General features: G+C 35.1%; 1 pseudogene; it reads right to left on the reverse strand.

The window, feature by feature from the left end:
• Nucleotides 1-995: 995 nt before the first annotated feature.
• On the reverse strand, nucleotides 996-25,691 carry LOC109114409 (ABC transporter G family member 22-like; annotated as a pseudogene).
• Nucleotides 25,692-25,703: the final 12 nt, after the last annotated feature.

The following is a 25,703-nucleotide window of genomic DNA, read 5'->3' on the forward strand; positions in this document are numbered from 1 at the left end:
CTCTAATATATTAATTTTGGTCAAAAAATTAATTATCAAGAGAAAACAAAATTGTGTCCAAAAGATAGGTACATTAATACTCTTTTATGAGAGTACAAAAGTGTCAGAATATACATTTTTGCTCTTATAATCATTACTTTTTTATATTTCAAACAAACGCTCGCAAATGCGAAACGGGGTACACAAATACCCAGTTTGGCATTTGTATCGCAAACACACGAGCCTTAAGTGGAAAAATGATTGGTCATTTCTTTTAAAAAATGTTTTTACCAAAAAAAAATGCTAAAACCTCCCCTCAAGTTTCTAATATAATTGTAATTAGACCTCTCTCTTAAAATCTATCTAACAAAAGTCATGAAAATGTCCAAAACAATCATGCTGTTTATTTTTAATCAAAATGTTTATTTTTTAATTTTTTCTTCATATTAATTTGTCCTAAATCCTTCCAATCTTTTTTTTTCAAAATTGATTTATTTTGCAAATTTGGCTTTCAAATTAATTGTTTAAAGATAAAATTACAACTTTAAACTCTTTTATTTTTTATTATTCATAAAGTTTGTATTATTTTTTAGGGTCCGACTATGATATGGAAAACCATATCATATGTAAAACCTGTACTATTGTCACGTATACAACAATTACCAGGTTTATTTAAGTAATCGGTAATTGGCTTTTTATATGTTAATTAAAATTTAAAAGAGTTTTAATTACTCATTAATCAATTCTTATCTTCTTCCCAATTCCCTCTTGTGGTCGAACTTCTCCTCTTGAAATCATAAATCCATAATTCCTTCAATCAGCATCCAAGAGGTTTTTTCGTCTCCCTCACTCTCTATCACAAGTATATTCTTCTTCTTCTTCTGATCGAACTTCTTCTCCCTCACAAGAGGCTATTCGTCTCCCTCACTCTTTTGGTCGAACTTCTTCAATCAAACATCCGGCAGTTGTTCCCTCTCCCTTCTCAATCAATTGAAATGGTCCATATGTCTGTTAAATTACAAATTACTGAATTGTGGAAATGTGAAGATGACTGTTAATACAGGAAAGAATCCCCATAATACAGAAATGAAGAACAACAGCCTTGTCTACAAGCCTTCTTGGTTGTTATTGACTGAACAACGTTGAAAGAGTAGCATCTAGAGCATAATAGGACTGGGAAGATACTTTTAAAATATACTTCATTGATCTTGCAACCTTTTGGGAGATGAAGCATCAGAATGCCAACAGAAGAGTGCTATTATTATCGCAGTGGATACAACTTGGGTGACTTGTAAACAGCTTAAATATTCATGGCGCCTCTCTTTCAGACCTCTCCTAAAAAAGAATTGAATACTATTGCCATCAAGATGCTCCCCAATCTCTCGAATGTGACCTTCCTTGTATCTCTGACTCACTATCAACCATCATAGGTTTCAGAAGCTTCTGCTTCTCTATGTTTAAAATCCTTGTTTAAGCACCTACAAGATATTGCAGAGAAGGCAGAATGCAGATATATTTGAAGGAATTCCATGAAAAAGTAAAAGAATCAAATAAGCAGACATAAGATTAGTCTTATGATCAATTTATAACCTTTTGGACGTCCACAGGGGATGGCTTTCCATCTTGTTTTTCAGGAAATTGGCTTCCAAGTAACATTTTACCCTCCAAAACAGATGGGATTGATTTGTCATTTATGTTCCCATTTGCAAGATCAATTAAGAACTCCGCTGGGTTCATAGCTATCAGAGGAGAGCAACCAATTGAAGATAGATATAGCATAGCTTCAGAGGCTTTTCTGAAGTACAATGAATTGCCTCTACTCAAAAGAATTAACTTGTCGAACTTGTTGAATAATCTGCTTGATGGCTGATGAATTGTACTCACTACTGCTTTTCTAGCCTACAAAACCCCACACTGAAATTCAAGGAAGGGTGTTCTCTAAATTAAAGAAAATAAGAAATGCCGTGGTTTATTACCTTTGCAATATTGTGTATCATTTGAACTATTTTGCTAAGAGCTGTAGTTGAGTCTAAACCAGAGGTTGGTTCGTCTAGGAAAAGAAGTGATGGGTTGAGCAGTATTTCATTGCCGATGCTCCGGCCATGGTGCTCGAATTATCATCTTCAAGGATGAAATGATTAGCTTTCAATTACTACATTAACAAAGGAACTCTAGGTAAGTAAGCACTCTACTTTAAGGATTAGCTCTCATTACGTCTTATACCAAAAGACAGAACGGTGTACATAGCCTTTGAGAAAACGGGGGTCTGCCCACTCAGCTGCTCCAACACCTTCGCGACTTTGGTGAGATGATCTCCACCTTCACCTAGGAGATGTGGATGACTAATTTTTGAAGTTTGATCTCCCGCGTTGGGTTCGAGAGCTTCTTCTCTGAAGCCATTGCTCTCCGCAGATGAGGTTACAGAGGCAACCGAGTAGGTTGATCGTTTACGGAGAAGTAGGGGGAAGGTGACGTTTAACGGCAAATGTTAACGTCTTTCTTATCTTTAAATGATTTTCTATTATCAAATGTGATTTTAAATTATTTTTGAAACCGATTACCTTCGATAACCCACATTCACTGAAATAGAAAGCCGATTGTTAATTGGTCCATCTCATCCGATATAATATGGAAAAAGTTTTTCATATCATAGATTTTCCCTATTTTTTATGTAAAAATCAGCCACAATTATAATTATATTGATATTTCGGATATTTTTGTGCTTTTTATTAAAAGATTCTAAAAAAACTCATTTTGAAATTATTTCAAAAAATTCAAGGGATATAAACTTTAGGAAAGATTTTAACAATTTACCAAAAAAGATCTTTAAAAACTGAATCGGGTCCTATACCAATCAGATCCAATCTTATAAAAACGATCAGCCGTTTTCCCTTTTTTTTTTTTTGATAAGCGTCCTGACGTTGTCACATCTCCCTATTTAGCTGCGTTAATAAGTGTTTATAAGAGAAGCAATAATTTTTAGCATTGGACGACAATGAGATCAGTGTAAGCCCGTTCTAACACAGACAGCCTTTAGAATCTTGTATTGGGAACATCTCCTTTATGGGAAGATATTCCCAATGCAAGGGTATGATAGCTATTTTACCAAGCATTTTTTAAGGCACTTAATAATAAAAGCCTCACCAAACGCAACCTTAAAATGCTGGGAGTGTGGGTCATACAGATCATACAACCCAACCGATTCGTAGTTAATCCAATCCATGACGTTGCCATTTCATAATGATAATGTAGATTGTAGGTGTTTGACGTTTGAATTATCAAATCCCCACCCTTGAATCCTGATTCCAGAGACTCAAGAGGGCCAAATCAATAGATCATCCTTTCTACTGAATGGGGCGTATCCTAGAATCATGCTTCGTTGAAACTTAAAGCCATGGTGTGGATTCTAGCGTGATGAACTGATGACTTATGTAGCTTGTTTTATTAATATTAATGATTTTCATTACTTGATTACGTTATCAGTTTTGATCAAGTAATAGTAATTACCAAGCAAAGGAGATGTAGTCGTCAAGATCCCATAGGGTTGATACAATAAATAGCTAGGTATTGACTAATGACTAAACCAACCTCCTCTTAATTGGTTCCCTTGGAGCGACCAACACCAAGCTTTATTTTTGGTCTCCACTTGATCGGAAAAAAACCACGAGGTAACGTTGATTTATTTGAATATCCAATATTAATTTTCTTTTGTAGTAGGTCATCAGAGTTATAAAAAGGGAATTGGAAGGTTTGGGTCATTATTATTATTATTATTATTATTTAATTTTGTGGTCCATGTTTCTCGTCGACATTGCCATGAGCGATTCAGCTTCAAACAAACCCATGCGCATTATTACTGGCCTGCTGGGTCAAGCAACGTAGCTAACAAAACTTTTCATCGAAAAGGATCAGATTAAAATTTGAAAACGATGATGGTTGAGAATATGGATAGATATTGGATAAATTTGGGAATCCAATCTTGCCTCTAGGCAACGTTTGGTATTTCACTCTCTTTTTTCTTTTACTTTTTATTTTTAGGTAAATTACGGATTAGTACCTTATATTTGGATAATCTCACTTCTTCAGTATCCAAACTTTAAAATGTGTTATTCTAATATTTTAACTCCTGAAAATTGTTACTTTAATCTAACATCATTAATGAACTTTATAGTGGGTAGTAAAATTATCAAACTGCCCTTTGATATCGTAAACAATTAAATTCGTTTGCAGAGCTGATGAATTGGTCTCTTTCATGCATATGCTAGCATATGAGCATAGACCTCTTATTTATCAAACTACTCCTTGATCTCTTCCATATTCCACCTATATCGGGGGGACTCGCACCATTTGTCCAAAGATTGTTTAGTATCGGGCTAAGGAATTCTTGACTATGATTCCGATGGCATGAGGGCATCTTCAAGAGGAGGTGGATTGGTGAAGGGTTTGGGATTCTCTTCATCATTGTTCTGGTGTATTCTCGAAAAAAAAACAATGAACTGTATATTTTTTAAAGGGTAATTTTGAGATTCTGAAAGTTTCAAATCATATCTATGTATCAAATAATTGATGGAATGATAACAAATGGGCCTAATTTGGCAGTTTTCAAAAATCCAAGTATTGTAGTGGCATATTTTAAAATTTGGGTACATATATTTTAATATGCAATTTACCCTTTATAACATAGGCCTTAATTAGGGGTGAGCAAATGGGTAGGTTCTATTAGGAATTGAATGAAGCCGGCCTTGAGCAGACCTTACTCGATCTGTTACAGGGTAGGGTCTGGTTCCAAATTCTTGGAATCGACCCCCATCGAGATTGGTTTTAGAGTAGAGGTTTACCCTACCTGAATTGACCCGATGAACCGGCCTTGGAACTAAACTTTCTTTGAAATAAACCCCAAAGTATTTATAAGGATGTGAAGATTTGAGCCCAAACAATCATGGTTATAAAAGTCATGGTCTCACTTGACCATCAAGTTAAATTAAATGATTTGATCATTTGTTTTCATTTTAATATTTATATATATTATAAATAATGTAAAAGGTAATATTTATAAAATTTAAATTATAATGACAAAATTTCAATCATATATTAATATATTATGATAATTTACATATTAAATTACTCAATTTAATCAATAAAAATAATATAAGTTTTAAACTATATATTATCATTATTGAAAATCAAGTTTTTGAAGGCCATGTTTCATTTTTTTTTCTAGAAGGGGGAGAGTAAAGAAAGAATATGTTCCACTGGTAGACCCTGGAACCAACCCCAAAACCACCAAGGATAGAACCAACCTTCACAGGGTGGGTTCCGATGCTAAAAACCTAGAACCGACCCCTATAGGATAGGTTCCAGGTTCTGCCATGAAACTGAATTGAACTGACCCATGCTCACCCTTAGCCTCAACCCATAACTTTTTGTGTCTCTCTTATTTTCTATCAACCCAAACACACCCTAATAGACTATTAATGTGTGTTTGAGTATTTTTAGCCTATTCCAATTTAGCCCACTTTAGACAAAGGGTGATAGATTAGACACACTAAAAAGCCCTTGCAATTGGAGAAAAAAAAAAGAAAAATTGTCCGTTTATGTGTCTATTTAGGAGGGATGAGATGCAACGGCTTCTGGCTTTTCAAGGTGGATCTTACATAGACAATTTATAAGCTATATTTCATGAAGAATCTAGAGATCCCAAACTGACCATTAGTCATTTGATAATCCACTCTATTGAATATAAGGCCTGTTTAGAAGGCTGAGCTGAAGCTTCAAATGCTGCTTTGAAGTGCTCTAAATAAATTATTCAGAGGCGTGACATACTTGTTCACACAAACTTCTAACGCTCCGTTTGGTTTGTGGGATGGGGATGAGAAAAAGAGAATATTCTAAAAATATTCCCTTTTCTCTCATTTGTTTTGAGGGAAAGAGAGGGATGGGATGAGAAATATGTGGGATGTCAGATCCCAAAATCGTGGATTTGGGGTCGCACCAAAACCGTGCGACCCCAGTGGAAAATTTTGAGAAAGAGGAGGGAGTGAGGAATGACTTGTGTGGAAAATACAGAAGAGGAGCTGGTTCGGTGACAGTGACGTTCGAACCCAGAAGCAGGAGCTGGAGGGGTCGCACCAAAACCATCGGCGATTTGCTACCTCCCCTTCCTTGAGGACGGTCACCAGGTGACGTTCTCTGCCGACGCCCCTCGAAGTGAGAATCTTTCACTTCAGCAGAGAAGCGATGTTGAAGCTGAAATCCAGAGTGATAATAACCAGTCGAGGCTGAGATTGATAGTCGAGGTTGAAGCTGAGATTAACAGGTCCAACGATACTGAAGTTGAGATTAACCAGCTAAAATCTAGCGATATTGAACACTGAAGCTGAGATTAACTAGCGATATTGAACACTGAAGCTGAGATTAACTAGCGATACTGAAGCTGATAGTAACCCTCTTTCCAAGGCAACCACATTCCAAATGGCAGTGAACTGTCATCTGCGAATTGAACCCAACAGTCGCTTCTGCTGGGGAGATGCTTTCGGGGGATCTGTGGGCATGCGCATTTCTACTACACAGAAATGTAATCGCGTACAATGATACAACAGTGTGGCGGGTAGTGGAAGACTGGGAGAAGCATTATTCATCATCTCCGATGGCACTATCCGAAGGTAGGAGATGATGAATAATATTTTCCCATTATTTTCCCCATATAAAACCAAACAAGGGAAGTATAAATTTTTACACTTTCCCATCCCATCCCATCCTATCTCACCTAAATCTTTCCATGAACCAAACGGAGCCTAATGGTATTAATGCACAATATAGGTGAACTAATTAACAAATCCTATCATCATGACAGTCATGGAGAGAAAACCCTATTAACAGCCGAGGCTGTTGAAGGTAGATTTCGAAAGCTTTATTGCAGACAGAGTAACTTAAAACTGGATAGCCATTTGTCATCAGATTACTAGTTGAATAATGATTCTCATGATTCCTAAAATTGCATTCGGCAATGCGGCAGATAATAAATAATAGAAGGGAGGTGTCATTCCAAATATTAAGATCGTGTTGGGTACCATTGGATTGGATTGGTGTTTACTACGATAGAAACATCAAATTTGGGGTTAGGGGCAATGGTATCGAAACAACTCAAATCAAATTGGAATGGGAATATATCTCAAACCAACCCAATAAATATCCAATTTAGGTTTGATTTGATTATTATTAAATTTGTATTCTATTATAAAGTGGGTATTTGTCTTAATTTTGATGCACGTTATAAAAATTAAATTTGATTAGATAATTCACTTACATCTTTATCTTTTATTTGTACACATGCATAATACATGCCCTTACATTTAAAGTTAAAATTGTATGGTGCAGTCGTGCATTAAAACATCTTCCTATGAATGAAAAAAAATATAAATACAAAAATGTAGTGTTCCAAATATAAGGCTAAGTGCCGAGGGCCTATGAAGATAAATTTTGTGAGAACCAAATCCAGTCTAGTGTTAAATACATCTAATAAAACCTTTCTCGTTCTTATTCCCCATCAACCGAGCAAACTAGTGAGGCTGACGAATTTGTTGAACTCTTTTCCTTTTTTGTTCTTATATTTAGTTCCACCAATTGAGGATGTTAGTCTGCTTTTTAATTTTGCTCCATGTGCTATCGGAATCTATATTAGCTGTTTAAAGTATCAATTTCTTAATGCAACTTAGGTTGGACAAGTGGCGAGGATTTTGGGGGATTGAAGTTTCGCTCCCCATTAACAGCAAAGGGTGAGAGGAGGAATATGGGACTCTTTTTACACCTTTAGCTTGCCACATGAAGACTCCCAGCTCATCTGGACTTCTTTATTAAATAAGCAAGCTTTATAAGCATTATTTAATCATTGTTTAGGATCATCGGAAGAAAATAACAAAAGATTTAAAAGGGTTGTTTGATAACTCAAGTGGGTGAATACATTCTTTTATTCTTTAGTAGTGATAGTAAAATATCCATGGGTAATTGGGTATAATAATCAACCCGATGTATCTTGAGCAATTAAAGAATTTTAGAGCTGTCAATGGACTCTGAATAAAATATCCATGGTTTATTTGTTTTGTTTTTGAAACTTACAATAAGAAAAACAATTCATTTGGTTTATATTCGATGTGGTATCTCTCTCATGCTTCCTCCCAACTCCCAAATAACCATCACCCAACATTTTTTCAAGGACTAGAAAATGTTGTATTGTTCTTAAGTCTTTGTTTGGCGATTAAATGGTTTGATTGTAAGTGCTTATTTTAACAATCACTTAATATTGTTTGGTGATCCATTTGTCAAATCACTTATGGGGTGGAGATGTTTGATGAGCTATTTTTCTCACAAGTGCTTATTTTAGCATAAATGATAATTTTAACCCCCATTTTACCCATACATATAAACAATGGTTTTCAATATTATATTATACATTTGAAGGAAGTTTGTCACATCACCACAACATGACACATAGGAATCCATGTGGGCCCATGCATTGAGTGCCATGTGGACAATGTGCAATAAAAAAAATAGTATCACAAAAAATCATATTAATAAAATTAAAACAATCAACATTCAAATTAAGGAAAAAAATTAAATTTGAAAAAAAGCATCACTAGTTATTCATAACTTGAAATAAAAACACAAATTTGCAATAATATTAAACACAAAATAATTAACACAACCAAACTAATTAACACAACATTACTGTTTTATCTCTGAAAATAAAAAAAAAGGTTTTAAGCAAAATGTTGCACAAAAAATAATAATAAATCAAAAACGAAAGAGGAGGATGATCGACCTGCGCCGACGATTGTACGGTGAGAATGGCATGAAATCCCCCAAAAAACTAGATCTGGTAAACAACAATGTCAAAAGCGTTTCATACATTAAATACCTAAAAAAACACAAAAAAAAATATTCATGAAGGCATAGAAAAAATGGTTCCAAAAGTGAAACCGACCTAATTGCTAGTCAGTTTTTAGGTTGATCGGTGGTCGCCGGTCGCTCCTAGTAGAGGTGCCACCACTAGTGTATTCGGGTCTGTTCGAATGAGGAAGAAGATGGTTTTTCTAATGCGTGGGGGTATTTCGAGGATTTAAAAAATTAACCAGGGACTGAACTATCTAAAAAATTTCGAACATGCACTTATTTAATAAGTGCTAAAAAAGCTACTCTCAAATTGCTTTTTCAGTAAGCACTTCTTTTTCAAATAAGCACATTTTCCTTATTTTTTTATCAAACAAGGATAAATGTTTATTTTCCACCTAATGTGTGGTCCCAGTATTTATTTTAAGTGTTTATAAAAAGAAGTATTTAATAAAAGTGAAATCAAACAGGGCCTAAATTTAAGTAGGCTTAAATTTTCTAGATCAAGGCTGTAAATGGAACGGATTGAATTCAGGTAGGGGTGGATCTGAATCCAATCTGATCATTAGCATCCAGGAGATATGAATTTGAATGCAATTCACTCGTAGATCTGGTTTTCGGTGGGGAACAAAATTCAGTAAATATACATAAAAGTAGTATATATAAATCTAATGAATTAGAACCAGCAATGTATGAATTAAGTCTAGTTAATTATGATATTTCAAACCAATAACTTAAATAATTGAATTCAAAGAAGAATATGACTACATTTGGCATCCCTTATTTTAAGGTCTTATCTCCTTTTTGCTATTAAAATGCCTCCTTTGAACACTTAATTTTTAACTGCAAAAAGGAAATAAGTCCTTGAAATAAGGAATGCCAAATGAAGCATAAATCTAATTCATTCAAAGTCAAGGAAATAAATACTTATTTTAAGGGAAAATTCTCGATTAATGTCCTGTACTTTGGGCTTAGTGTTACTTTAGTCCCCGAATTTTAAAACGCGACAATTCAATACTCAAACTTTTAAAACATGTCAATCCAATACTTGTCGTTAACCAACCATTAATTGATATGTGAAAAGACACAAATGCCCTTTGAGTGTCATTTAATTTTCTTCTTGAATCACTGCTATAGAAAGCATCAAACGTAATTTGAGCTGATTTTTCTTTGGATGATAAGGAACATCCATCAAAGAAGACCATTGGGAAAAAAGCAATTGCGGAATTCTCTGTCATATTTATTGGATTCTTGATGGATTTGGGGTTGTTCACCATTGCTTTGGTTCAATCTTAATTCTTAAGGAAGAAGATGATGAACAGTGTTTTGAAGGACAATTTTGACATTTTCAAAAATTTTAAATTATGCATATCGTCACGTGATACACGTAGCTGATGACTGGTTAACAACAAATACTGAATTGGCATATTTTAAAAGTTTGGATACCAAAATAGCATTGGATTGGCATATCAGAGTCCAAATCCTCTTATATCACTCTTGTCTCTAGGATTGAATGGAATTGTAAAATATTGATGGAATGTTATCTGCATTCCTCGTCAGCCATTGAAGTCAAGCTTTATTTATGAGAAAAAAATAAATCATAAAATAAAGCAAATACTAAAACCATAGGATTACTTGTGAAAAAGAGGTAGCCATCCAACGATATAATTTTTTTCGGAATAAAAACCGTTCAAATTAAGTTATTATGGACATGCGATTGGTGCCAAATTTTGCACCATGAGAGGTCAATGAGATGAACGCATAAGATTCTATGGAGCTATCAATTAAGTTGCCAGTGGAAGATTCTAAAGCAATTTTTTATCTATCAAGACAATGTTCCAATGTTTTAAAAACTGATATGGAGGTCGAACCATTTTTGTCTCCAAGTTGCAGGTCACTAGTTCGACCGTTTGAGTCAAATAAGTCGGGCTGTGCCACATGTATTTAATTAAGGTATATATATGTGTGCATACATATTTTATCAATAAATAATATATAATTATGTTTAAGATAATGTTATTTATATTATTTTATATTAAATTTATGTTTTTTAATTCAGTTTTTTTTATTTATAAAAAATATTAACTTTTGCAATTTAAGGTCAAAAAAGGGTTTTAGCCTACGGTGTCTTGAGACACATAGGTCTCGAAAAGTTACTCAAAATAAAAAAAAAGATCACCCATATCGAACATCAAAGTGCAAAGTCATAACCTCTAGAACTTTGCATGCATTGAGTGTACAACTCAAGACCTAGTGACTAAATCACATGGATGGACGATTAAACCAACTAAATTGGACAATTCTTAACCAAGTTAACAGTTTTTGACTGCCTAACGAATTTTAACGTAACCAAACCCAAAATCCTAATTAGATGGTTGTTCAAACAATTCAACCGACCGGATCAACCGCGGGTTGAAAATACTGCAATGTCCTAACCTTATCTTCTTGACTTTGAAATAATAATTTAATAAATAATAAGAAATAGAATAGCCCATTGGGTTTGTCCGTTCTCGCCCTCTAAGCAAGCATGAGGTCCCATTAACATAAATGTCACCATGCATCATCAATAATTCATTCCAACAGTCGGTTCAAGTGGTTTTACGGGTTGTCTCAGTCTCATCTTGATGAAATTTTTTTAAAGGAAATTTCAGTCTCATCTGAATGAGCTTATCAGAAACAATAGACAAAATTCCATCCAAATGATATAGGCCAGTAGCGTCTCCTGAGCTTCTTCTAATCTCTCTCTCACACACACATATGTGGCGTTGCTTCCTAGTATATATGGGATAAAAATGGGATTCGAGTATATAAGATTTTATCACTCAATAAAAAAATAGTTATATGGAGAAAAAGATCAGTTAACATGCTTATGCGTTAATATATCCTTATTTAAAAATATTGGAATTAAAGAGTTGCATATTTTATATATAATATATATGAATTATATAACATATAACAATATGTTTGAATTATAAAAAAACAATTAAAATATTTCCCTATCTTTGATCCCTAATGTTTAAAAACCTGTGTTGTTTATGTATTAAATATATATGATTAGCATTTTATAATTAACATTTTCTTTTTTTTTTCTTTGCTGTGAGGAAACATAGTTTTCTTTTTTCTTTTCCTTTTAGGTTCAGTTTGAAAAAAGAATAAATAACATAAAAAATAATACAAAATACAAAGTTGCATTGTTAGCTCAGTTTGACACAACCTAATTAGAGACATCATAGGGGCTTGTCAGTTAGATTTTTGTTTAATAATATTATACAGGTCCTAATACATTGACGGTTCCATTATCCAAAACATCCAATTGGAGATTTCGAGGTTTTGCTCTTTTTGAATTTATTTAAATAGTTATTTCTTTCTCGCATTTTCTTCTTTTCAGATTGTCATAAATCCCATCCAACATTGTATCCAATGTTTTCTAGTTGCATGATAGGCTCCTTACTTAATCACGGTGGCTTTAATAAAGGAAAGACTAAACAAAACTTGAATTTAATTAGACTAGATGACAATAATGAAAATGATATACAGAAAAGAAAACAGCTACCAACTCAATTATCTTGCACATAGCAATAATTCCTTAGGTTATATCCCATCTTCATTGACATTTGCCATTTGGCCTGGCCCAAGGGTCTAGCTGCCTCCAAGATCAAGAACAATCTAGGCAATAATTAACGATGAAAGCATCGGCCACTAACTAATTGGGCTTGGGGGCCCATTTTATGAATCTTCTTTCTATAATAAACTAACAAATTGCCTATGAGCTGGGTCCGATCTGCTCTTAGAGCGCTCCTTACACCCACCTCACAGTATGTTTCAGCCATATTGGGAATACTTTTCATATTTGTTTGTTATTATTCATGAGAATGTTCCCACTATATGGTGGGATCTAGCCATGAGGTTGGTGTGACTTTGATTTCAACTGTAAATCAAATGGACCCTTTTTTTTTTTTGGTTTTTAAATGAAAGCCATAAGAAAAAGAGTCCGCTTGGAAGGTGATGATGCACAATCCGGCCGATCTTAGCTGTCAACGATTTTGCCTCTGAACTGAGTGGCAGGGACCTGAAACGGAAGGAGAAGAGAAGCTCCGGGGAGAACCCGGCGTAAGGGCTCCGAAGCTCAAGTTAGAGTCTTTCAAAGGCAAGATAGACCAGATAGCGCAAAAGTTAGCATACCTCGTTCCTGGGGGGTAGGAGCCTTTTATAACCACCTCGCGCACTCACTTCCAGGCTTCCGTCAGATCGGGCATGATTACTTCTGAACTCCTGCCAGTTCGGATGTCATTTCCTCTGGCTGGACAGAACCGCCACTACTCCTTTTGTCGGAGCCGTCTCTGCGGCTAGTAACGACGGTGGCAGGTGGCGATAGCAGGAGGCCGTTTGAAGTGCGGCTGTCAGGCGTCAGATCCCAAATCAGTCAGGTGCGTCGCCCTTGGATACGGACGTCCTTGGCGTCAGGTACGTTTGGTCAGCCTGGTGTTTCGGAAGCGAAGTGTTGGAGTGAGCGAGATGTCTTGAGTTCGGTTTGGAGAGTGTTCCGAGCTGCCATGGGCCAGCTCGGGTCATAGCTTCGCGAGGCTTTGGGGCCCAATATAGTTCGTGCTCCTTGCAGGGAGCTCGGACTCCCAGTAGGGAGCTCGGGTTCTTAATAGGGAGCTCGGACTCTTAATAGGGAGCTCGGACTCCTAGTAGGGCGCTTGGACTCTTGGTAGGGAGCTCGGACTCTTGGTAGGGAGCTCGGGCTCCTAGTAGGGTGGTCTGGAGTTCGGGCTCAATAGTGAGCTTGGACTTGCTTTCGGTGTTCGCTTCGGGCGCTCTACTGTCCCGATTTGCTTATTTTTACCACGTGTCGGGTGATTGCAAGGTCGGGCCAAATTCCCCTTCATCATAAGGAATTCTGCCCTGATCGAACTGCATTGATGTAACCACTTTCAAAAAGCCACCTATGATAATTTCACTTGAATGTGAATTATATCTGGGCTCATGTAAACTTATTTTCAACCTTCCAAATTTTCATCAAATAAGGCTTTATTCACGACTCTCCAATTTTTTTTGGCTCATATACAACATGAGAAGTGGCAGCGTAAACCCTCCCCAAGGGCCAAGGGGCACGAAGTACTCATGAATTGAAAGCAATAGAGCTTTGACGGAAAGGAGCACATTGGAGGAAGCACTGTGGGCTGACCAAATTTGGTCCGGCAATCGAGTTAACTAATTGCTGTTCTTTGGAGTGCAATGATGTGGGCCAGTGAAAATGTGGCACGTCACTTATATCTTTAAAAGCTTGAAGATATGGATTCCATGCGCACTTTATTGATTGGCTGGCCGACATGCAGCGTCCCTGCAACCAAAAAGCAAATTCCCACAACAATTAATGGCGGTGTCATCCAACTAGAGAAGAGTGAAAATGACTGACAAATCTTCCATGTGACCAATTGATTTTGGAATTGAAGCTCCACACGTTGTTCTTGCCACCCGTCCGCGTTCTGGACGCGTGAACCCGTCAATGAGAGGTAAACAAGCTAGTTCATGGGTCTTGAAGACGAATTAACAGAACACTCACCATTAACAGCCATTCAAATGGTTGAACCGGCTAGTAACAGATAAAAATTCAAAATGTGGCTTCCAAAACAAGATTTGGAAGCTTCATTCGAACTCCCCTCCCATCCTCTCTCATCCTAGCCCTAGCCTTATCCAGTGACCAGATCACCGGTGAAACCCCTGTGCATCGGACGTCCGACGGCATGCAATCAACTGACAATAAGTTCCTCCTTTTCTTCTTCTTCGTCGTACCTTGTTTCCCAAATCCAAGACATATAATTTCTCAGTCGATGTTCATCTATTTTGATGGTTTTAACTTTTCTAGGACAGGTTCTTAGTCGATGTTTGTTCATCTACAGTAATCCCTTTAATGACACGTTGGTATACATGCAATGTGTCATTGTTCTGAAAAAAAGGAATTCTTGGTTGATTTTGCTATACATGCAATGGGTATCCTGGTGCTATACAGGCTTCGTCTGATCCCCCTACCCATTTTTATAATCATTTTCTTTTTGTATAAAGTATGGTTGTTGCAGTTGTATCAATGGTACCGAGTTCGAGTGTTGCAAATAGATGTCAAGTTGTTCAGATGTGTATCGATGATTCTTGCCTCGTGCTACCAGGGATGATGGAATTCAGCTTGCTCTAAGTAGATGTCTATTAATTGAAAGAGTGACATTGCTCTTGTATTAGATGAAAACAAAAGAGTTTTGGTATTTGTTTTTTTGTTTTTTTTTTGCTTTTTATAGTGGCTTCTTTGGAACTTTTAATAACTATCAAATGGTTAGTCACTTTAAATCTCAAATCAATGATTTGTAACCTTTAAAAGGTCTGCTAATCATATTGATCATATTTGTCCTGTTAATTGGTGAAAAGACCGTATTTGGGTTGCTTAATAGAAGAGCAATCTTCACCCTTTTCTCAACCACTCCCAAAAGGAAGATTTCCATGCATCCACCTACTTATTTTGACAAGAGAATTAGAGATAGATTCAAAATTCCAAATGTTAGAGTGGGCTTTTTTGCTTACACAACTGTATTTCCAATGGCTACTTAGATAGCCATTTATATTTGTTTATCAATATTTTAGCTTTTCGGTGTTTGACTTTGGTAGTTAGATTGCAAAGTTTCTACTAACACATTCGATGTAGTTCAAACCAGGAATGGCTTTGTTGATAACAATTCAACACACGGAAGTAGAATATGAGAACTGACCTCTGCCCTCCCTTCTCACTTGCAATCCGTGTCATATGTGTCTAGGAGATCACATGAATAAATAAATCAAACAAAAAAATATCATGAAACCAATTGACCAGTAACCTCACTTGTGTATATAACACAACTTTTTCCCACATCCAAAAACCAACAAGTCTTACACTAAAGTGTACAATTTACCCAAAACAAAAGGTACATACATGCACTTAGTGACAAATTCTTATACATATACAAGAGAAGAAACCCAATTATAAATATAGTTTATAAACTGCATGATCTCCATCCCTTCAATATGTAGTTGGTGGGAAGATATCAAAGACTCCAATCATTTCAAATGACTATCCATATAAGCCACTAAGTTGTTCAGCACATCAATTCAGGTCTCTAGATCTTTTTTATTATTCCTTGATCAAGTGGTTTCAGTTGAAGAACTTATGGGATTTACTCACTCAAAATAGTCACAATGCTTCTCACTTTGCTTGTTCACCTACATAGATGCAACATATAAGTCAATACATCATTCAAACATCATATTATTACAAACACAAAACATGTAATGTTATTTTAGTACTTACAACTTTCTCATGATAGGTGTAAAACAAACTATGTGGATTTTGAAGTGTCTTTGATATTCAAAACAACTCCTTCCATAATCACAATACATTGATTTGTATTTCAAATCCTTATAGGGTGGATGATAATAAGTATTATGAGTGACTTGGTATTTATTGTCTTAAGGGTTATGAGTGGCCTCGCATTTATTGTGTCAAGTCAAGTAGGCTAGATATTTAGAAATCAAAATGAAATCTTGTCAACTACATCCTTAGATCAGTAAACCCTTTACTTGTTAGAAAGTGAAGGAGTTGGGAAACTAAAGCTTTTTCCAGGGACCCTCCATGCTGTAGTAACTTTTGTACTTATTTCTACTTTCTTTATTCATGTATGGTGAATTGTTTTGGTTTATGTGACAAGGCTTCTTCGCAATTGCACTTATTTTCCCCATTAAGAAAGTAGAATGTTACCACTAGGAGAAAAGAAAGAAAAACAATGAGTTTGTTGAATATAAATTCCTAGAGAAATAACTAGAAGACAGACAAAGCCCATGAAGATGGAATTATTGTTGACATTACCAAATGATACATTTGTCCCACCAAATGAGAACCCAAAACCAGCTCACTCATCACAAGACCCCCACCATGACTATCAACAATTTTTCAATGTCATAGACTTTATTGGGAAACTAGAGACCAACTTATCTGATTAGGTTGGGCAACGAAAAGGCAATTTATTCCAAGTACTTGCTTATCATCTTCAATGTGACTCCAAAGAAACCTAGGAAGTGCATCTCCTAGTGGACCAGTGGCACTAGGTTTCGTTCATGATCATGATGGTGGATGATTTCTTAACTACCTTTGTCATTTTACTTGTGCCCTTTAACTCGGTGAGTAATCTTGCCTCATCATTCAATTTATATATTGTGTCCTTTAACTCCATTTTTTTTGACCCCCATCTACCTCTAATATAAGCAGATTCAAATAGAAAGTATGTGAAAATGAAAGAAATTAAAAAATAAAAAAAAATTGGAGGGGTGCCAAGATTAAAAAAAACTTAATAGAGAAAATAAAACATTATAAAATTTACAAGTAAAGGAAACAAAACAAAACAGAAAATTTTGATCCAGCCCCATCAAGTGCCCCAACCCATAACAGATATTAGTTTTATCCCAGTAGATATTGACCCCACCTTAATTCTTGTCTACCTATACCTTTACAGGCAAGGGAATCAGCCAAAGAGTTAGCTAACAAAGGGATCCAAATCATTTCTCTACTTGTACATTAACAGAAAGTAATAAGCAATTGCCCTTGCACTATGGATATTTAATTACAAAATAAAAATATCTATCCAAAACTGACAATTGCATGCAACTCTACAATTAATAACATTTATTTGTTTAACCTACCATAACAAGTATATTAAATTGCCTAGATTATTATTGAACTACAAAAGCAAGAACCACACCTAATTACAAATAATTCACGATATTGTCTTAGGAATTTGGAGGGTGTATTCTTTAATTGCATGAAAGTAATCTATGGCCCAAGTAATCACCAGATGTCCAGTTTCAAACTTTCAGTTAATTAGAGCATGATACATAACGGGATCTAGGAAAAACAAGGCACAACAAGAAAAATGTTGGGATTACAGTTTTAAACCTTTAATATCAATAAATGTTAGAGAGATGCATGTTTTTGGGTCTTGGATTTGGAGAACAAGGTACTGGCAATTTGGAGTTCAGAGAGGAAGGAGTTATTCGGCTTGATCATAACCATTCAAAAACAAATAGGTTTCATAGCCAAGCCATTAAAAAATAAACAAAAATGATATTGACGAGTTAGCTTGCAAACAAAATACGGAGGAGGAACTTACTGTCATTTGATTTCTTGCCGTCGGACGTTCGATGCACAGGGGTTTCACCAGTGATCTAGTCACTGGGTAAGGCTAGGGCTTGGATGAGAGAGCATGGGAGGGGAGTTCGAATGAAGCTTCCAAATCTTGTTTTGGAAGCCTCATTTTGAATTTTTCGTCTGTTAGTGGCTGGTTCAACCAGTTGAATGGCTGTTAATGGTGAATGCTCCGTTAATTCATTTTCAATACCCATGAGCTAATGTGTTCATCTCTCATTGGAGGATTCATAGAACGCGGACTCCTTATGTGGTCAGAATAAAACCCCTGTTTGGAGATGGTAAAGTTACTAAAATATTTAAACTTTTAATGACTAATATTATATTATTTGTCAGAAAAAACAAATAAAAATAGACTATATATTAAGAGTTCAACCATAGTGTATTCACTAATATTGGTTGCGCTTTTGTTTATGTTTTACAAAGTATATTTTTACATTGAATAAAATTTATTGAAAAAATTTATAAACATATAAAAAGACATTATAATAAAATAGTTTTGATCAATCAAAATCCACCCATGAATTTTGATAAATATCAACTGATTAATTACAATTTATGATACGGGTTGATTGGTTATAAATTTTTAAAATCTGATATCTTTCCAGTATCATAGTCCAACCCTACAAGTTGAAAGTATAATTAAATTGGATTGGGATCTGCTCCTCACACTGATCTCATAACCACGTGCTACTGTGTACTGAGGACATCTCCCATGAATAATAGTATATAATTACAGAAAATATTTCTAATATGTGGCAAAAACATGCTGTGAGATCTATGTGAGGAACAGATGCGAATTCAATCAAAACAATTACAATTGGGTCATATGGTGTCAGACCGGACATTCTCAATATCCTGTAAGGTCTGATTCGGAACTGATTCCGCACGTTTACTTATTATCGATCGGGTGCATCAGATATATCCTGATCCAGATGAAGAAAAGTGCTCGTGAGACTACTGGGTGGAGTTTTGTCAAACCATTGTTGTAGACGTTCTATTTTATCAGCTGGATAACATCCCTCTATAGAGGAGGTGCAGGTTTAAAGCGATAGCAACGCAGGCTCTCAGCGTAGGGGTGTCAATTGGAGTCTAACGGTCAGTTTGGAAACAATATAAATATAAATATGTATAATATAAATATATATAAAATAAAATAAAAATATATAGTTTACACTATACATATTTATATTTGTACTTCTTAAACTGAGTCTAATGTAAAATCCAATAAATATTAGGACCAGTTCAATTCAATGCCTGAATGACTGGATCGTCCAATCCCTTCAAATTCATTTTAATTTAGATTGATTTCAATCCAAACCTCATCCATTAACATTTATATCTCAGCCACTCAGCGTTATGTTATGAATGCAACTGAGCCTTATTCATCAATCATAACTGTCATTTCTAACCCCTAATAATGCCCATTGCAATTGATTATTTTTCTCGTACCGTCTATTCTTAACCATTAAAGCGATTCAAGGATTTATCTAACAAAATGAGCAATACAAATAGGGACGGTAAGTTGGAAACGGGGCGGGTTCAGTGACGTTTGTAAATTTTATACCTTATTCACCTCCCGACCCTTACCCTTTTCAGAATCATACTCGCACATAAAAATATAAAACATTTTCTACCCTACACTTCCTGCATTCGAATAAAGTTGCAAATGGATTGGATTGGATATGGTAAAAGACATATCTAGTCGGATTTCATACGAAATTCAATCGAATGAATATTTTCTGAATTATAATAAAAATATGATGATATAATATATTATTTATATAATATTATATATTATAATATATTATATATTTATATAAATAAAATATATATAATATTCAATAACTAAATGATCAACCTTTCTGATTCAATCTGATTGTTAGGGAGGTATTGAATCTGATTCTTACCGGATCAAATTAAAATTCAAATCGCATCTGATCCGATTTATTTGCAGCCTTACATTTGAGAGTGGGTGAATTGAGTTCAAACTCACATCTATTTTTTATTATTTCCTGTTATATATAAATCATAAACAAATAAAATAATATAAATAATTATTAAAATTTCTAATTATTTAATTAAAACATGTAAAAATACATAAACTATCAAAATACATAAAATATATATGACTTCCAACAATATGTGGGTGGGCGAGCGTCAGGTCTAACTTGATATCATACCATATTCATACCTTTGTAAAATCTCAAACCTGTCTCTACCTCAAAATATATTTTTTTAAGAAAAAAGAAAATCACCCTATTGGGACAGGTAAGGGTAGATAACCACCGGATAAGATAAAATTTGCATCATTATACACCGAAGACCAATCTCTCTTATAACACGTGTTAGGTCATGCACCTATCAGGCCTGGAGCTGTAAGGCAAATCAAATTAACATCTCATAATAGTCAATGGACTAAGCACATTTGATAATTGATACAAAGGACTAGGCAAGGGTAGTTTACGGGTCGGGTTGGGTCGGTTTACTGATGTTTTTCCAATCAATTCGACCTGGTTGGGTTACCTGAAATTGAAACCGAAATCGACTTTGTATTAAGTAAAACCGACCTGATCGGTTTGAGTCGGTTTGGATCGATTTGGATCGGTTTTGGTTCTACATAGTGGTGACTCAGTTGCTATTCATTTCTGGCTCTACAGAGTTGGAATGACGACTTAGATGCTCTCTATTACTGTAGATAAGTAGTGGTGAAATACTAAAACTTAAAGACAAACATTTATTCATACACTCTTTTTTTATTCATTGATGGAGTGATAGGTCTTGGGTCATCTTTAATGTTTACAACATACCTCTTGATGAACTCGGTAGTGAAGAACTAAGTAGGTTGTAATTATTAAGTCGGTTCGGGTCGGGTCAGTTTTGATTTTTACACATAAAAACTGAAATCGAACCGAATCATCGGTTTATGATTTTTTATAACCCGAAACTAACTGGTGCTGAAGAAAACCCGACCGACTCAGGTTGGGTCGATTTGGTCGGGTTGGGTCTTCTTATGAACAACCCTACCAAAGAGGTCTACTTTCAACTATGTCGGAATGTTTAGGGGAGGTGATTGTAGTTATCAAACTTTAGGTGAGGTTTCATCAACAATCAAAAACTTCAAGGGGGGTTCAGCAATTTACCCTTGAAAAAAAAAAAAACTATTGCAAAGTCTCATTATAGGTAGGTGTTGAAAATAGTAAGTTCTAAGGCCATGTTTGGGAGTGATTAAAAATAAGTGCATATTTGGGCCATTAAGCACTTTTTGGGAAATAAGCTCCAAATGAGTGCTTATTTTAAAAATAAAGGTTTATTTTTTAAGCTCAAATTTCCAGCTTTTTTTAGGTGCTTATACAATAAGCACTTATTCAATTTTTTTTTCTTATAAAATTATCCCTAGTTGAATTTTATAAAAATACTTTTATGAAAGTACTTTTATAAAAGTATTTTTATGAAAATACTTTTAAGAAAGTACTTTTATGAAAGCATTTTTAAAAAAGCACTTTTATGAAGGCACTTTTACTAAAGTACTTTTATGAAAGCATTTTTATGAAAGTATTTTTATAAAAGCACTTTTACGAAAGTACTTTTATGAGAACACTTATGAAAGCACTTTTACAAAAGTACTTTTATGTTTTATAAAGTGCTTTCATAAAAGTATTTTCACAAAAATGCTTTTTTATAAAAATGCTTTCATAAAAGTGCTTTTACAAAAATGCTTTCATAAAAATACTTTCTTAAAAGTGCTTCTAAAGGATATATTTTAAAATTTTAAAAGAAAATGAAAGACAAAATAGTCATCAATACTTATTTAATTGCTTATTAGACAAAAAAAATCACTAAACGCCCAATATAAAATAAGTATTTATTTAAAAAAAAAACGCTTGAAAAAATTGGATAACAAATACAAATAAATACTTATTTTTAACTAAATCACTCGCAGACATCGCCTAATTAATCAATTGACTGACTGGCCTGGCAAAATCAATTTAGGTGATAATAGCGGTGATCATGGATCGGGCTGGGAACATCATCTATGTAAGGGTATAGGCAGGGCCCAGTCCCGGTACGTCCTAGGATTATATAAGTTTTATTTCTAAAATATTTTATATTATATAATTTTTTTATATGTGAAATAATATAAAATGTCATATCATATATATATAAGCATGGGTGTCATACTGAGTTCAGTACACCCCAGAATTGATAATGCGATCATATTAATAAATGAGTTTTAAAGTGGACATATTTATACATAAAATAATACATAACACATACGTATGCAACACATGCATTGCATACAAATAATGAATGAAAATATAAATTCATTTAAATTTAATTTAAAATAAAAAATAATAATAATTAATTTAAATTTACCTAACAATAACAAAAATTAATGTAAAATAATACAAATTTATCAAACAGTAGGTACTACGTACCCAAAGAATAATGATTGGGGTAGATTTGGTTCGACTTGACCCAATGGGAAATGTCGTAAAACTTCTTTTGATTCAATTTTGCTTAACAAAAAATCTGAGCATCACACACGTTCCGATTAATACCGATCGACCAGTTTGAAATAAGGTTTTTAAAATCAGATTGGATAGGGAATCTTCTGCGTCTAGCTTTCAAGTTGAATAGTTTGATCGTCTGATCCAAATGGATGATTTGATAAAAATTTTAAAAAATAAAAATTAATAAATAATGGCCAAAAATCGTTCTTTAAGTCAAATGGTTCAATGATTTGACTATTTAGATCAACGATTCATTGATTAAATCAATGGTTTTTGGTCAAATAACGGTTTTGAATTAAAATAGAATGAATTCCGACCATCCAATCTAGTCCGATTTTAAAAACATTGGTTTGAAATATGATCATGTATAGGTGGTAGGGGTCGGATCCATAAGGATATAATTGGCATAAAAAAAGTCGGTGGATCCACGATAAAACCATTTATTTTGCAAAACCTTGTAAGTTGTAACACTATCTTATTGGATTGGAATGTATGATTGCCTTTAAGTTTTTTTTTATAGAATTTGAGGTTAGTCTTATTTTATCTTACGACAATCTACCGGCTGACTGCCTACTGCCTAACTAGGGACTCCGAAATTATATTACACAGTTGAAAACAGCACTGATCATGTTTTTCTTGAATGTAGTACTCCGAATCAAATTTGGAATAATCTTCATTTGAATATTGAGAGTTAATGGGAATAACTTTGAAATTGGCGAATGGTGGACAGAAATTCGTAAAAAAGATTTAAGTGAAAGGGGCCGTTTGAAAAAAGAGTGCGCCGAGGGCTTTTGGTGAATATGAGTTGGAAAGCCATCATTTGGGTCCCTTCCAACCCTGGAGAAATTAAAGTTAATTTCGATGCTTCTTATCACAGTAATGGTAAGTGTTATGTTGCAGTCATCGCGAGGAACCACTTGGGTGAGATTTTGGACTTCAAAAGCTATTTCTTAAGCACTTTCATGATCAACTCGACTGAAGCATGGGAAGCACATAATTTAGCAGTCAACTTTTACAACCACTCGGTCATCATTGATAGGGATTCGAACCTAGTTATTCATTGTTTCAAAGGGTTGTCTTTTCCTCCTTGGAACCTTAAAAATATCATCATAGAGTGCTTGCAGATGAAGGACAAGATGGAGAGTGGTATTAGCTACAGGCACATGTACAAAGAGGCAAATCAAGCATTAGATTGGATTGCAAATAGAACTTTTTATTTTTTGAATGGGTCGATTTCTTTTAATCCTTATAATCTTCCTAAGGATCTTGTTTTGATTTGGTTTAGTGATGTTTGGGGGCGTATTACTATGGCTTGTGTAACACACAAAAAAGAAAAGAAAAGAAACAGCACCATGGACCATTTTCAGCCTAGAGGAGTGCCACTACATAGCAATATTGCAACCGAATCAAGCAAATGGAAATCACTGGTTCCCATACTTAATAGCAAAACTAGTAAGCAGCAGATAGATGTGATCAGCGAACTGGGGTCACAACAATGAAATTATGAAAACCAAGGTTTTAAAAACCGACCTAGAAATGAAACCGTTCTAGCTACCGGTTTCTGGGTCAGCTATTCAACTATCCGAGCCAAACGGTTCAGATGGTTTGCATATTAGGGCAAATGTTTATATGAGATTTGCCCTAATATGCAAACCTCATATAAGAAAGAAGAGATGTCGGCTGAGAAAGCTAGAAAGTAGAAGGAGAAAGGAGAATTGTTGTCGGCTGAGAAAGAAAAAAAGAAAGAAGAAGAAGGAAGGAGAGAAGGAGGGAAGAAGAAGGAAGAGGAGGATGATTGGATGCTCACTGGCGATGATAGCGGCAACGACAAAAGATGCAAGTATGAGATCTGGGTTCTTGGATTTCAAATCTGAGATCTAAGTTCTCGGATCTCAGATCTGAGATCGATTTCTCTAAAACTCCTGTAGAAGAAAGTGTTCTTCTTCTTCTTCTTCTTCTTCTTCTTCTTCTTCTTCTTCTTCTTCTCTTTGTGCTAGATCCCAGATCTAAGTTCGTGTTTCAGACTGGATCTTAGATCTAAATTCTCTTCTCTACAACTTTATATTGCAAATCGCTGGCCGGGTCAAACGAGTCAACGGTTTGACTGCCCGGGTTAGCGTTTTTTTTATGAAGTCAATGTGTTTTGACCCAATAACGGGTTAGGGGTGAAACGGAATTGGCTCTCTGGATGGTTTCCAGGCCAAACGGTCCAACCGTTCGGGTCAATGGTGGTTTAAAAACATTGATGAAAACAACAATGATCGAGTTATTGGATGATTTTAATGGGCGGCAAGCAACTGTCAACTATGGCTTGTGGGCTCACTACCGTAGTGGGAGAGGGAGAGGGAGAGGTGCAAGGAAAAACCGCACCACCTAACCCAGAAAAAGAGAGAATGATGGTTCAACCTAGGGTCAGAATTTGTAGGCTCAAAGTACATTTGGGGTAGGTGCCAACTCGGAATTGATGCCAATTCACGGGCGAGTATGGGTGCATAGAGTGTGGGTTTTTAACCTTTTAAATGTTTATAGCTTTGTAGTGGAAATCAGAAATCTGCATTGGGCCTGCCTGTACTTCTCAAAAAAAAAAATGGACATTAATAATGTGGATCACAAAATGGACACACTGATAATATCGTACACATCGATCTTATGGCTGTAAATAAATTTTTAGATCATTTTTACATTATTAATTAGTTTAGTAGACACCTCATCAGGTGGATTCATTGGGATCTGTTTCTCACATAGAGTGTGGGTTTTTGACCTTTTAAATGTTTATAGCTCAGCAGTGGAAATCAGAAATCTTCATTGGGCCTGTCTGTACTTCTCAAAAAAAAAAAAAAAAAAAAAACGGTGGACATTAATAATGTGGATCACAAAATGGACACACTGATAATATTGTACACATCGATCTAATGGCTGTAAATAAATTTCTAGATCGTTTTTACATTATTAATTAGTTTAGTAGACATCTCATCATGTGGGTTCATTGGGATCTGTTTCTCACAGGGCACCTCACACCTTACAGGTACATTCCACCATGTTTCCAATGCACGGTGGGATGTGCTTGTGAAGTCGGTATGAGACGCCATCTGTGAGGAGCA

Source organism: Nelumbo nucifera, chromosome 3, assembly GCF_055504915.1.
Source record: "Nelumbo nucifera cultivar China Antique chromosome 3, China Antique-T2T, whole genome shotgun sequence".
NCBI lineage: Eukaryota > Viridiplantae > Streptophyta > Magnoliopsida > Proteales > Nelumbonaceae > Nelumbo > Nelumbo nucifera.